The 14,864-nt window shown below is 34.4% G+C and overlaps 1 protein-coding gene across 1 annotated transcript in view; it reads left to right on the top strand.

The window, feature by feature from the left end:
* The window catches only part of LOC134529297 (glutamate receptor 1-like), a 224,119-nt gene that overhangs the window by 687 nt on the left and 208,568 nt on the right, over positions 1-14,864 (top strand). The gene's annotated exons all lie outside the window — the stretch shown is intronic.

Raw genomic sequence — 14,864 nt, forward strand, 5'->3', positions numbered from 1 at the left:
GTAAAAAACAAAAAAAAAACTAGCAGATGGATAATACCGTACACGGTATCATGCTATTAGTAGTATACATATCACGCATAATAACAGCAGCACAACAATCACGCATATGAAGTATCACAACAGTGTAGGCTATACTGCAAATACACATGTACAACATTCCTCCAATCACCACTGAAAAACATAACGAAGTTAAAATCATACAAGTTTAACGTTTATTTTATTCTTAAAACGATAAAGAGTTTAAAGATTAAGTGTATCGATTAGGTGTTAGATTAAATGTAATAAAAGCTTATCGCCTAAACTTATTTGAAACTTTTGACTAAGAATATCTCCTGTGGGAAATACAACCCTACATTTCCATAATAATATCTGTTCCACATGGTTATTCACAGTGCACTGTTAAATGTTATGTTGCAGTTCACTTTTTGTGCTAACCACATATTACCTCGCTATCGTTTACAGTTTTTATAAGGCAATGCATACTTGCGTATTTCTTACGTTACTTATTTCAGCAGAATTCAACATTTCTACAATCATCTCACACTTAATTACAAAAAAATATTGGACTGGAAAAAAGTTTGAAAACATAACTATAGTATTTTTGTAACGTTCATTAAGTGTTATTCTAATCTTTGAAGTAGTTGAATGATTGAAAACACAGTTGAAGTATTATTGTTATATATGAGAGTACTCACGTGCCTAAAAAAAAAATCATTGTTTAAACAATAAACAATACTTTCAGTAGTTGAAATAATATATTTAGGAGTGATATAAAAAATAATTTTCCTTAATCACAATTTGAAATGTAAGTTACCAAATTGTAATATTTCTTATTAAAATAGTACATAGTGTTTACTTTTAGCATTCTAAAAGTTCCATTTCAGTCTAAGAGTATTAATATGTTGCTAAAAGTTAATTAAATCAGTTGAAGCTGTTGGATATTTTATAATACTTTATACGTATTTTTTAAAACGAACACTAAATATCTATTAGAATATATAAATATCTTTATATATACAATTTGTTTATAAAATATTAAAGAGCCCTCATTCACTTAATGCACGAAAATAGGACAACGTAAACAATGTGTCAACTTCGTACTTCGTGTCTGGTTTTGACAATTCTGTTGGAAAGTAAGCCTATCAGTGTAGGGCGGAAATATGTTGCTAATATTCCTTTTTTAATATTCTTTGTGCATAAAAACATGATTATTACTTCTGTGAAAAGCTGTCAGAGTTTTCCCATTTACAGCAAAGTTGTTTCGCCAGTTCGATCCCATAACATGCACAATCCATCGTTTGATCCGCAGAGGGTGGGAAAATTACTGTGTCGATCTGTATACACTGTAATTTGACGTGACTGTCTCGCGGCGGAAGGGTATGCCGGCCTCACAGCCGCGCGATGGGGCTTCATCAAATTAAGGGGTGTCTGACTAGAGACCAGACATAGGAACGACCCTTGAAAGCAAGCAAGAAGCACCCAGCCTGAGTCGTGTTGGAAGTTTCTGTCCGTGCCACAGGCCCACACGATGCTATCGCGCAGTCCAACCCACTGGTCTGGGGATAACGGACTTGAACATAGGTCATGTCACATCGTCAATCTAAATAGCTAACTGCTCATAACCACGAAAGTATTTTTCAACGATTAAGTCGCTACCTATCTATTAATGACAAGTGAATATCAACTATGCATATAATTAGATACCTAACCATTGTATTTTTCATAAATATAGTATGTGAGGTAATTAATGAAAGATTGTTTGTAATATTTACAAACGATTTTATATATAATAAAATATACCTCTTGTAAACAGTAAATACACCAGTAGCACTTTCACATAAGGTAGATTTTATGAATGTCATACTTCCTGTAAAATACAGTATATTTGTGGAAAATATATTAAAATATTAATACTAATAATATTAATGAAGTAAAAAAAATCGTTGCATAAAAGCGCTAAACAACTAAGTACTAAGGCAAAGAATACTGTAATGCCACAACAAACATAATTAAAAACTGAACTGGTTTTCTGTACATATTTTCAGTCATAACAGAAATTAATTTTTTTTTCCAGTACCGAGAACGTAATTAAAGGAAGAGAAACGTTTATTTTCAAATGACCGAAAAAGAGTGCCTCCTTGCTGTATATTTTTTGTTGGTTTATTAAAAAACCATTAGAGGGAAATAAAACATAATTTTTGTCAGAAATGAATAACATTTTCTTCATTTACATAACTGGAGACTTTGCAGCTTGAAAAGAGATCTGAATAATTATGAACCAAGAGATTCAAATTGTTTAATTTTTATCTCTTCAAATTTACTCGCAGTTAAGTTTACTCATCTCTTTTTGTGAGCAGATTAAAAAATGAAAATACTTGAATTGGTTATAATGGAAATGGTAAGGCAATTTACTAACTGGTACTGCTTTAATTAATAGCTTTTATGTACTCTACGAACATTTTGAGAGATATTCCATAACATTAAATATGTATAGGTTCTCTTTATTTTTTAAAAATTGCCAAGAAGTATTTTCGAGTGAAACACTGTAAACACTTTACATATATTTAAATTATAATGTTCTTAAAATACACGATCTTATTCTATTGCATATCTTCATAGACATTAGGGCACAAATTATAATGACATTTCAGTGTTCACTTCATCTATTTCACCATCTTACGTACTTTTCTCCGTCCTGTGAGCAGGCGACATCAAATTTGCTATAAAGGTTTTCAACTTGCGTTCTTAAGATTCATTATTTAATCAGGATTATAGCAATACCATGCTTTATACATTAGATGTGCTTTAATAATAGTTTAATAAAACTTTTAAACATTGAAGTAGTCATTGTGGGGTTCGAGTTCCATAATTTTTCCGTTTTCTTCAACTCGGCCACACACAACATTAGCTTCGAGAATCGGCAGTGCTACAAACAATAACCGGTACCGAGTGGGAAGAACTTAGTGCTCAAGAAATAAAATAAAAACAAAAATAATCAACATTTCTATTGAAACCTAGCGCTCAGTATTGTTCACAGTTACCATTGGGCAAAATATACTTGCGTATTTCGTACGTTCCTTATATCAGCAAAACTAAAAATGTCTAAATCATCCCATAATAAAAACTCAGTCTTCAGATGTTAAGTACTAAATTTTGTGAACTGTGTTACTTAAGGTGAAACGTCCTTTAATTAACAAGTTATGTTTTAAGAAAAGAAATTTTCTCACAAATAAAGTTTTGTTGTAACAATACAAATCATAGCGGAAATCGTAACATTTTTTTACTTGCTTTTCTGATAGTATCAATTTTACGTTTTGAATTTTTTGAATTACAATGCAGTCTTATTTCATCGCTCATTGATAGAATTATAGGTTTACATTTACTTAAAAAGTATTTTTTTAAACATAGATATTATGTCATTTAATGGCTATACCACCTTACTGAACATAACAATTTGGTTTAAAAGTTACTCCTTAATGAACACAACAGCAAAAATTCTAACATTATCAGTCATTTCAGTATCGTAAATATTCTTTAAGTTCAGAAAAGCAGATTCTATATAATCGCAGGAATTATCTTTTCAAATTTGTAAAAAATCCTATCTCCAAGCTGTTTTAACTCAGGTTCTGGAAGTAAACCTATCACTTCTGAAAAGTTCACAACATATTTCTTCCTCGTATCAGTTTTAAGAAGAATGTCCTGGCATCCATCGCGTACAACCTGCTCCATTTAGAAAATCTCAATGCTGCCATCTTCTACTCCTCCCTGGCTCACCACTACATATTTATCTTTACCTACTCTGCCCTACTTGCTCAATGAGTAGGGACTGCCCTCCTTGAACATTGTTCTTGGTAAGCTTCTGCACAACACACTCTTCATCTGTCTACGAATCAGTGTACACTTTACGGTAATATGGAATTCTGTTTCTTGGCTTCAACTCTCAAAGTAAAGATTTTTGTACATTACATGCTTCTAAATTTGTTAAAATTATTATAAAAATTCTCATGTGAATGTTGGTTATTAGCACATGTTTAGGTAAATTCGCAATAATTTACAAAACACAACAAAACGATTACATATTATAATAAATCTTAAAAACGTTACGGACAGGACAAATCTTAAAAAAGTGATTTATTAGTCCAGAAAATTAATAATCAACATTAAACTTTGAGGTTCTGTTAACATCTAGTTGTAGTATCTAGTCATGTATGATAAACAATTACTTGATTAATATTTTATGCGTATAATAAACTTTCTTACTTTTTTGTTACGGACGGGACATCATCAAATAGGTCTTCAAAAAACCCTAGCTGAAACCTCTGAAAAATAACTTTAAACCACAAAAACCATACAGTTGGAAGCCAAATGAACTGGTGTTTTCCCTCCAAAACACAGCTGTTAAAGAAAAACATATATAGCCAATGTTAAAGGAGCGCCAACTTGACTTGCTTATATCATAATACATGGTAATCATTAGGTACCCATTTTAAAATGAAAAGTTATGTATGAAAAATTAAAAATAATCGAAAAATGTATACATTTCTGGTTAATTAAGGATTTGTTGGGTAGTTATAGTCTTATAAAAACATTTTATGTTATGTTTTAGTTGTGCACAATTTGGTCCTTTTTGGCATGGAATGGCCGTATAATGATAATAATTTTTCTCTTGTTTTTGATGGCACGAATGGTCATTCATGTGTGTACATACAAACGTCGATCAAGTAGAAGGGGTATTTGCTGCGTGGCGTTGAAGTGGACAGTGCCGTTACTACCGCTCTGAAGAATGTTTACAAAAAGTGATCAGCGGTCGTGGATTAAAATCGAGATTGCTCGTGGCAAAAATGCATCGCAATGTTATGAAGGACTGTCTGAAGCCTGTGGCGTACATGACAGTTGCACGAGGGGTCAAGCGTCACGTGCTGGTCGGACTGAGACTGCGGATACACGCCGCATAGGTTGCCAGCCATTCCTCAACATTACGTTGACATCGTGAGGGGTCTCCTTTCTACAGGCCATCGATGGACTGTTTGGGGAATATCCGCTGATGATGGGCTCAGTTTTTTGGGAAGTATCAGCTGAAGTTGTTTTAGATTAAATTTTAGATTATTTTTTCTTATATTTTTAAAAGTAACAAAATAATTAAAGCATATTGCAATAGTTCTTTTTAGTTTAAAGACAAACATTTAAGTTGATTTTCTTTTTAATGCAATGTAACATAATAAAAAATTCCCAATGATTAAAATGTAATTGAAGATTTGGTTAAATTGAAAACATGTAAATAACAAAAAAAGTGTAGTATATATAAAACCATGCGCACTGACAGTATGCCTTAAATAAATTATTTGAAATGTTTTATAACAGAAATAGTAAAAGAGCTCAAACTATACGAGAAAGTAAACTGCAGGCAAACGAATTTGTTCCAAAGGATATTATTTCTTATTGTCTTCGAATCTTAAACATTCTGAAACTATAAAACTATATTTACGGGTTTATTACACGTACCTGTATATGTATAAACGTGTGGCAGTGCGGGGTGTTATGTGTGTGACTCGTAGACCTGCTGTGGTACAGGATGTCCTCGAAACACAGTGCGGGGAAGCTAACCCTCACAGTATAATTGATATTTTATTTTAAATATAAATATTGTCAGTGTAACCTAGAGTGTCATAGATTTGTATGTAAGATTATATTACTTTGATAAATTTTAATATTTGACATCTATATTAATTTCGACTGTGTAGATAAACTTTGACATAAATAAAATATGATCACTGCAGAAGGTAATTTAAAGCAATATTTAAATATTCGTAACTAGCGTTCCCTTTAATAGTTGGGCGCACAACACGAATCAAAAGTTCTTAAAATATCAAATTTAAAAGTTTTTGCCGGCTTATTTATAACTCAGAGTCATGAGTCCTCTATTTCTCTACCACTGGGATAGTATCTAGTTGCAATTATTCCTATTTGTACCCCACATACCTGATGAAACTTCATGTACCAATAAATTAATGCCAATCATATTGACACCTGAACACTCTTTCTTCATTCATTATACCAGTTTGGTGATTTCATTCCAATTTAAATCACCTAGTTCTTGGCATACAATTCTTTAATTATTTCACACAGCAAACCATTTTATTCAGAACTCACTATTAACAATCCAAAGCTTCCATTTTCATTTTTAAACTTTCTTTTCGTTACAAGTCAGCAAAGATATTGCACTTCTTTGCAAAAACAAAGCACATAAAATAAAATAATCTTTTCTCATAGCGTTCATTCGAGTCCAAAGACAAAATAAAAATGATTCAGTTTCATAGTGCTGTGAATATGGCATATTTACAACAGCTTGTCTTGCGCAGTGTTTACGGGCGGTAGAAGGTTGTTTACTGGCTCTGCGAGACTCGCGACTGGCAAACTAACAGCGTGACCCAGTCCAGAGCTGCCAAAAACAAACGGAGAAATCAGAAACCTGTTGGCGGCACAGAAGACAAAACACAACTGACAGTGGCTCAAGTGCGTAGGGCACAAGTGTGTACTGCTAACATGTTTATATACTTATCAATTTATCTTTTTCCAAAGCACAACTGAAGTTTCAGAAAACAAGCACCGTAAAAATAAAACTGTAAACAAGATATAATTCAGTTTCATACAGGATGAGTCTGAATTCGACCGACAAACTTTGGCTGCAGATTAATAACTTTAAAAGAGTTGAAAACACACACACACACACATACACACGCAAACAACTTTGAAGATGCAGCTGAAATGGCCGTTTTTGAAAATAATAGATGCACTATTTATGACGAAACTCCAAGCGTCAGGGTAATGTCGAATTGAACAAAGTCCTACAAACACTACAAATATTGTCTCTGAAGTAAAAATATTTGATTGAAATCATTTAGGTTAACACCGTATCCCCCCCCCCCCCCCCCCCCCACCCCGAGGACTAAGAAAGAGTTTTTGTTTTTAACTTAAAACGATGTTTAAGGAAGCTAACAATTTTATTAACCAAAGTGTCAAACATAAATGACACACTAAAACAACTGACATCATTCCAAATATTATCTTGTCCTTCAAGTAACAGAAGTGCTCTGGCCATCAGCTTATTACTGTTAACAAAAGCAGAAGAAAAAACAATGAGTTTTTTCACGAATTATTTAGATTAACAATCATTGTGTTTGCAATATTGACTAAAAAACAACAATTACTTATTGCCTTAGAATTTGTCCACTCCTAGTTATTAATGCTCAAAATGGACTCTAGAAACATTTGAACATAAAACAGAAAATTAATAAACTTCACAAAGGCTCCTGGGATATATAAAATTTAACAGTCTTTCATCCTGAGCCCTAGATTCTAGAACAATTATTTAAAAAAAAAAAACGCGGATTCTAAAATAAAGGGCTAACCAACAAAAGTTATGACTACCAGCTCAGAAACTTTAAGTCAAGACTTTAAATTTCGCTCTATTATTTATGTTTGATTGACGACTGTTCGTCTCAAACTGTGTTCCCTGGACAACTAGGGCATTTACTGGTTTGTCTCTCGCCTTGAGGTGCGCGGAGGTGTAGTGAGTCTCCTGTTGTCACCTCCTGTTGTCTCCTGTGACCCCCCCCCCCCTCCCCCCACGGTGCTCCTCGCGGACTTCTCTGGTGGAGTCCGCTTCACCACGATGCACAGAGACGACTCCGCACACACTATAAGGACCTGCGCTCGTAGGCTCTAAGTGTCTGCTGCTCGTGGTTACCTTGTCTTCTACCACTTCCTGTTTGTATCGTGACGACGGTTACCATTTTTGTCTCATTTATTCGCCTCGGAAGACCCAACACAACATGCACTCGTTTATAAGTCCATACACACGTACCGCGCCCCACGTCACTGCCATTGACCAACCAGCCCCTCTTCCAGCTTTGAACTGTGTTCCTTGTAACTGTTTTGCTCTCACCTAGTCCTCCAGCTCACTTTCCCTCACTCGCCCGACTAGTAACCACTTGTAGTCGTCAGCGAGTGGCATAATACATACCCGGGTGCTCTACTCACCGAGTACTATTGGATACCGAGGAGCGAGTCCTCTGTAATTTACTCGCTGAGCGAGTTCATTACTCGCGGAGCGAGTAACCTTCTAAATGGTCTTCGAAGATCGCCGTCAGCTGCTTCCTCATGTCATCGACCAAGACCTTATCGAGGTTATCTCCGCACTTGCAGGCTTCGGTGGCCTCTGGTAACGTGATGTCTTCTATTCGGGCGGTCGTCAAGGCAACGGCGGCGCAACGCTCTCTGGTAGCGAGATCTGAGTACTCTGGCTTGAAGAATTCCCGAAGGGGGTTTATACGGTCGCTCGGCTCCAACAAACTTCGCCAACAAGAACCGTCCAGGACTGTCTGCCTGGTCCGTTCCGGCCACGCCTGATGACGCGTCGTCGACTTCCGTCCACGTCTGATGACGTGCAACAAGTCGATGTGGTTTAACCCTTGCAAAAAGACTCTGCAGGAAACTTTATAAACACGGATGTATGGCGGTTGTTTCACCACCAGGCGCTTTTTACTGACAAAACCGGAGAGGTAGGAAGAAAGTTACAGGTGACCGCTTATACTTGTAACACATTTAATACTCATAAATGCGTGTGACGCGGAGAAATAATGTAAACTTTAAACGATCATTATAAATATTAATGTAAAAAGTAACGCAATAAGTAACATTGTTATATTAATTTAACCCCAACGTTTTCGATAAAAACAAGTAGCGTGGGAAGTATGCAACAGTATGCAACAATCAGTTTCAAACAGATGCCCAAAATCAGGTGCACTGATTGTTAAAAAAAAAAAAATAAAAATAAAAACTAATTAAACATATAATTAAATTATAATTTCATTTAGCACATTAAATGTGAGGAGTGTATTCCAACTATGGAGGTCACTACGCCATAAGACAGCCGCTGAAAACAGGATCTGTCGTTTATTGCCGGAAAATGTACTTACATGTATCATAGCTTTGACAAGCAATAATAAGTTGAGTTTATGTTGATGTAAGTGCGGAAAGATGTTAAATGCGTTACATCACTTCCATATTTAAAAAGCAAACCTCAGAATCTAACTGCTAAATTTTGTTACTGTGTTACCTGAAGTGAAACGCCCTTTAATTAACATGTAGATTTATGAAAAAATTTCTCACAAATAAATGTGCGGCCACATTTTTTCTTGTAATGTTTAATGACACATATGGTGTTTTCAGCATTCATGTTTATGTGCTTTAAGGTCAGCTGCAGTTGTTTTAGTTTGGTTATAGTTCAATATGTTTCAAAATATCTTCATTGACATTAATATTACTCAACAGTCAATGCCCCTGATTTTAGGCACCTGTTTCAAACAGATTATTGTGAGTGTTGCATACCTGCAGAGCGTTGAAGTATTTTGTTCTAAATGTTGTAGTAGTTTTTCTCGTAAACGGTGTGGTAAAGATGAGTGTGTTAAGCTAAATTATTTTAATTAAACAATTTTACTTAACCACAAAATTAGTTGTGTTTGTATAACTTTTTTCAGTTTTATACATACTATACAGACACTTTGCTTTTTCTAATAAATAATATGTTTATTATTTTCCACAAAAGACTAGTTCAGCTGTAACTACAAAGGCGTACACGAGTCTTCGGAAACACTTTAAACCGTATGTGATATGTGTGTTTCCAACTTGTTATTTTGCGGGATGAACCTGTAGTTGAAGTTTGTCAGTCGAATTCAGACTCACCTTCTATAACGACATTAATTATGTCGAAGGGCCTGTTAATGGTGGGCATTTAAATTAACTTATAGCAAGCATACCCGATGCGCGGCTGTATTCGAACCCACGATATTATGACTATAATACAGCTACGCCAGTAAGTGTCTCACTTATCATCCCAACTCACTGACACACATGCACCCCTGGCTAGGCGGACCCCTTTCGGTAGAAGTGTGAGTTTCTTTAAGAGCATCTAAAAACTTTCTATGCATGGCATGCAGAACTGCCAGAATTATCAAGAGAAACAACATAAATCATATTGAAGAGATAATTTACCTATACATATTAATAGCCAGCTATGTTCACTTATATATAAAGACAACTGAAAATACATGCTAGGCCTAATTATTTTACTCAAATATAGAAGTTTATAATAAGAGAAATACTTTTTTGTAGCTTTTAAGCATTTAATGATTTTATTACAAAATAATTTAATAATTAAAAAAAAAATTGAAAAACCACGTTTGTATGTAAAAAAATTAAATATTTGAAATTAGATTCCATTTCAGGTTTTTTTTAAAAACCAAAGGTAGAAACAATGTTTCAATGTCGTTTTTCGCTCCCATTTAGTTGCAAGACAAAGACCCCTATAATTATATTTATTTTTCATCAAAAAGAAAGTATCATTAATGGTTGCTTGCGCAGTTATATGCAATTTTAACAAAAACTAATACTATATTGGTTAAATGCAAAAACATTAAAACGGCCTAATATTATGTTTTGTCGGGTTATACAACATTATTCCGTTGAGTCCAGTGACACATCCTCACAGCTGTTGCCATCTCGCGGTTTGTTTCAGCCCCAGGGAGCATTCACAGTGTCGCACTCTGGTTGGTTGTTTCGTCCACCTCGAACAGCATACCTGCTCAAGAGCGCCACGCGGAGGTCAGCATTTGAAGAACCCAGTGTTCCTTATCGGCCAGAGCCGTGGAGCGCGTGTCAAATTATCAATGACCCAATCTCAGCTAGATTAAGTAAAAACGCAGTATCATGACCACCTGAAATAATATCGTCTTCACCCACCCTGCCAAATAATTACTATTTGTGACCTCAACAAAACCATTGAACTAGTGACAACAAAATGTCTCTGTCACTTTGTGGAGGGAATTCTACGATGAACAACTTATTTAGTGAACGCATGAATACTTGCCTTTGTGTGACTTCGAGATTTTTTGAACTTGACACGTAATTAACTGTTTAACGTTCACCTGTGCATTGAAGCGGGCGTCGCATGCGAGTCCCTGCACTGCTCGTGAGCGTAGCGGTAGGTGTCAAGTGACGTAACAAAGATACTGGCTGGAATTTTTAAATATTTTTTTTTCTCGTTTTAAATGGCTTAAGTATATTTATGACGTCACCTTTAAATCGTGATTTTAATCAACGTGTATTAAAAAAAAATATCCTAAAGTTTCACGAAGACAAGTATTCGGACTTGTATAAGAAAGGATTTGTGCACCGTAGGCTATCCCATCGGTGGACACTACACGATAATGTTTTCTCACCACAGAGCATTTGGCACGGCTTGTACTTCGAGCTCCCACGGGACTGTTGTTTATTCCTCAAAGCAGAAAATAAGAGAAATAATTCAGAACTAGCTGCGTCTGCTACTTCGTTCGCTTGAACAGAATGATTTACAGTTTTTTTTATGATATAAGAATGGATAGTCATTGTTTATTCATATGTAACCTACACTGAAGTTATAAGTTACATTAATGCTTACACATGTAAACTACCACTTTTGGTTTTCCACTGAGGAGCGAGCACTGACAATTTAGTGGAATCACCAACTAGAAAACATGCTGCTAATACCCTGAACATGTCTGACACAGCTCATACTCAATGCTATGCCTATTTTGAAAAAAAATACTACCCCTGTGCTCTATTAGTTGTTATGTAAAACGATTAATTTACAGGAAATTGCAATATTTTGAACTGAAATGGGTGATTTTTGGGTATGATTTAATATTTGATATGAATAAATGCAAATTTTTTTTCATTGTTTTAATGCTTACGTAGAAGCATTTATTATTATCATATCTGTGGAAATTTTAGAGATGTTACATAAAATAAAGATTAAGTTAATACTAGGGTTACTATTTAAAACGTGTGGGAATTTAAAGTCAGCAGCAAAAGGAGTATTGGGTAAAATTATTTCATTCAAACACACAATCATTGTTTCGACATTATATTTTTGTTTGGTATTTAATTTACCTCCATGAGAAATATTTAATAAAACTAATATTATAAAAGCTAAAGTTTTTGTGTATGTTTGTTAATCTTTGACACCCGAACCACTGAATGGATTTGGATGAGATTTGACACACACATAGCTCATTACCTGGCAATAGGCCACATATTTATATTAAAATCTATTCTTAATGGAGTAAAAAAACAAATTAATTTTTATTGTAGACAATACTATACGTTCTTTAAATGATTAATGCAATGAGGAATTTTGATTTATTGCAGTCTTTTGGACACACGCCATTGCTATACGCAATACTACGCATACACCAATACTCCGCCATACGATCATATAGAAAGTTCTGGCAACTTACTATCCTTCTCCTTGGTGAGACCCGTTTGCTTAGTGGAGCTCGGTGGCTAGCGAACTAACGGCGCTAATAACAGTTATATCTCTCTCTAACAATTGACTTTGCGTGTGTATTGTATTAAACTGATTTTGTTATTTATTAATTTCGTTGTAGGTTATAGATAAATTTTATTTGTGACTTCAATTAATTTTTATGAGGAATCGCAAACGCAAGTCCAAATCTTTCACAGAGCTCACAACAAGCTCGAGATGTGAAGGTAGCCAGGCAGCAAAAAACGTCATGCAGAACATCGGAGAATTGAGCAGGCTGTGAAAAAAAATTCGTAAAAACCATAAAACGTCATATATGTTCTGAACATATTAAGTGGCAAAGTTTTGATTACTATAGGCCTTAAAAATAATTAAAAGTTACAACAGATTATGTTGTGGTTTTTTAAGTTAAATTGAACTGTTAATCCGCGGGTTGCAACTAGTACATATGTCATAATTCCACAATCACCGGCAGACACGGCAATTGTGTGTACCTGTGTTGATGCGCCGATGCCAGCAAGACAAACACGGTGTGATGCGGTCTGCACGAGATCCCTGACGGTCCAGAGGAGGGGGGAGGGACCACGCGGCCCGTCGCCATGGAGACGCCCTCGGCGCGGGGCGCAGGCGCCGCATCGACCCTGCCGGCGTCGCGACGCCTCCTGGCCACGCGAGGGCTGTGCCTGCGGCTCACTGGTCGGCTCTCGCAGACACTGTCCTGTGTCGGCCCCTGGCCGCAGGTGGCTGCGCTCTGCCCCACCACCACAACTACCTGTCTCGCCTTACTTTCTACATACTTCAGATTACTAGCCCCGAGCTTACTGAATGTTCACCTTGACTAGGAGCAAATTACAAAATAATTTATTAAATTATTGATTCAATAATTTTTACAATTACATACTCGTTTTTACGCCTGATCAAGGGTAGACGATTAAGTGATTAATTGAAGTTACAAATATAACTTATAAAATTATTAAATGAAATCACAACTTGGAATTATTTAATTAAAGAATGAATTATCACCAGTCACTATAGTGGTTGATAATGATTTACCTTAGCTGTTGGTGATTAAAAAAAAAAAAAAACAACAGAAAATGAGACTGCAAAATTCTGTAAAGTATTTTTGTGAAACAACTTCGAGTAGTTTTGGACTTCTAAAATTGAGTGGGCTAAATTAATAATACCAATAGAATAATTAATGAACCTTATTAACGACTTTAAATCATCTTATGAGATAATGCCAGCTCTTAAATTAAAAAATTCTTGCTACTAACTTAATACAAGTTTTATTAAGTAGAATATTAACTAATTATCTTTTTAATGTAAGTTTTGCCTTAAAATAAATCATGTAACTGCGACCAAAGAAACAATGTTGTAAAGTTAAATAACGGAAAAAATAATTTACGCCAAAAGTTAGATACATTAACAATTACGTTACGTTCTAACCACATGCAATTTACTAATCGAAAAAAAATTATGAAAACAGTTCCCATAAAATCAGTAATGTGATAAGTAAAATATATTCATAACTAACTTAAAAACCACGGCTAAACTCGCGCAACATCAGAGTATTTCTAGAATCTTTCCTTTAAAGAAAAGTATGTGATTAATAACAAAAAGTTTTACTATGTAAACAGACTCAATAAATTTTCCAGGTGCATGAAATATATTTCATAACAAAACCCTTTAAGAATTATATTTTTTATAATTGGTATTTTTTAGTATGGATCAGGTTTCTGATTTTAAAACTTATATTTTAGAATGTTGAAGCATATATTTTAATTTAATAAAATCACACTTACCCCTTTCCATTTTATGATATAGACAATTTAAAAAATTGTGAAACACGCACCTATTTCTATTTAACTATGTTAATGCCACATTTTGCATTAACACTTTCATTTACAATGGTCAAAGTTATGTTCAGAATTAAATAAGCTTACCTTATTACTTATTACAATCTCATCCATATTTGAAATAAAGAGTACGATATCAAATTTATTATCCAACGTAGTAGTTGATTCTTTACTTAAATATAATACCAAATTTTTTACCACTCTTCTATTCCCCCCCCCCCCCCCCCCGCAGGACAGTGTAAGAATTTAAGAATTTAGAACTAAATAAATATGGAATTATATGTTTACCAAACAAAAACCAAATTCACTCCTTTTTTTTTTTTTTTTTTACAGCAGATTGAATTTTAAAGTAAATATAATAAACTTATATTCATACAAAAATTAAATTTATCTATGTAATGGATTTCACCACTTTTAATTTTTAAAATTATTTTTACCTCTGGTGATAGTAAGAGGTGATATTTCGGAGAACGCTGGATAATAGAAGGTAGCTAAAGGTATGTTTATTTATTTTTTGAGTATCTTAAACTTAGTTTGATATGATATTTAGATATTATTTTTTCGAAACTTTGTTTACAATATTACTTTTTTTTTAAAAAAAGTAGATCTTAAGCAAATTGTAAATAGAGTTGGTAGATTTTGCATAT

Source organism: Bacillus rossius, chromosome 1 (assembly GCF_032445375.1).
Source record: "Bacillus rossius redtenbacheri isolate Brsri chromosome 1, Brsri_v3, whole genome shotgun sequence".
Taxonomy (NCBI): domain Eukaryota; kingdom Metazoa; phylum Arthropoda; class Insecta; order Phasmatodea; family Bacillidae; genus Bacillus; species Bacillus rossius.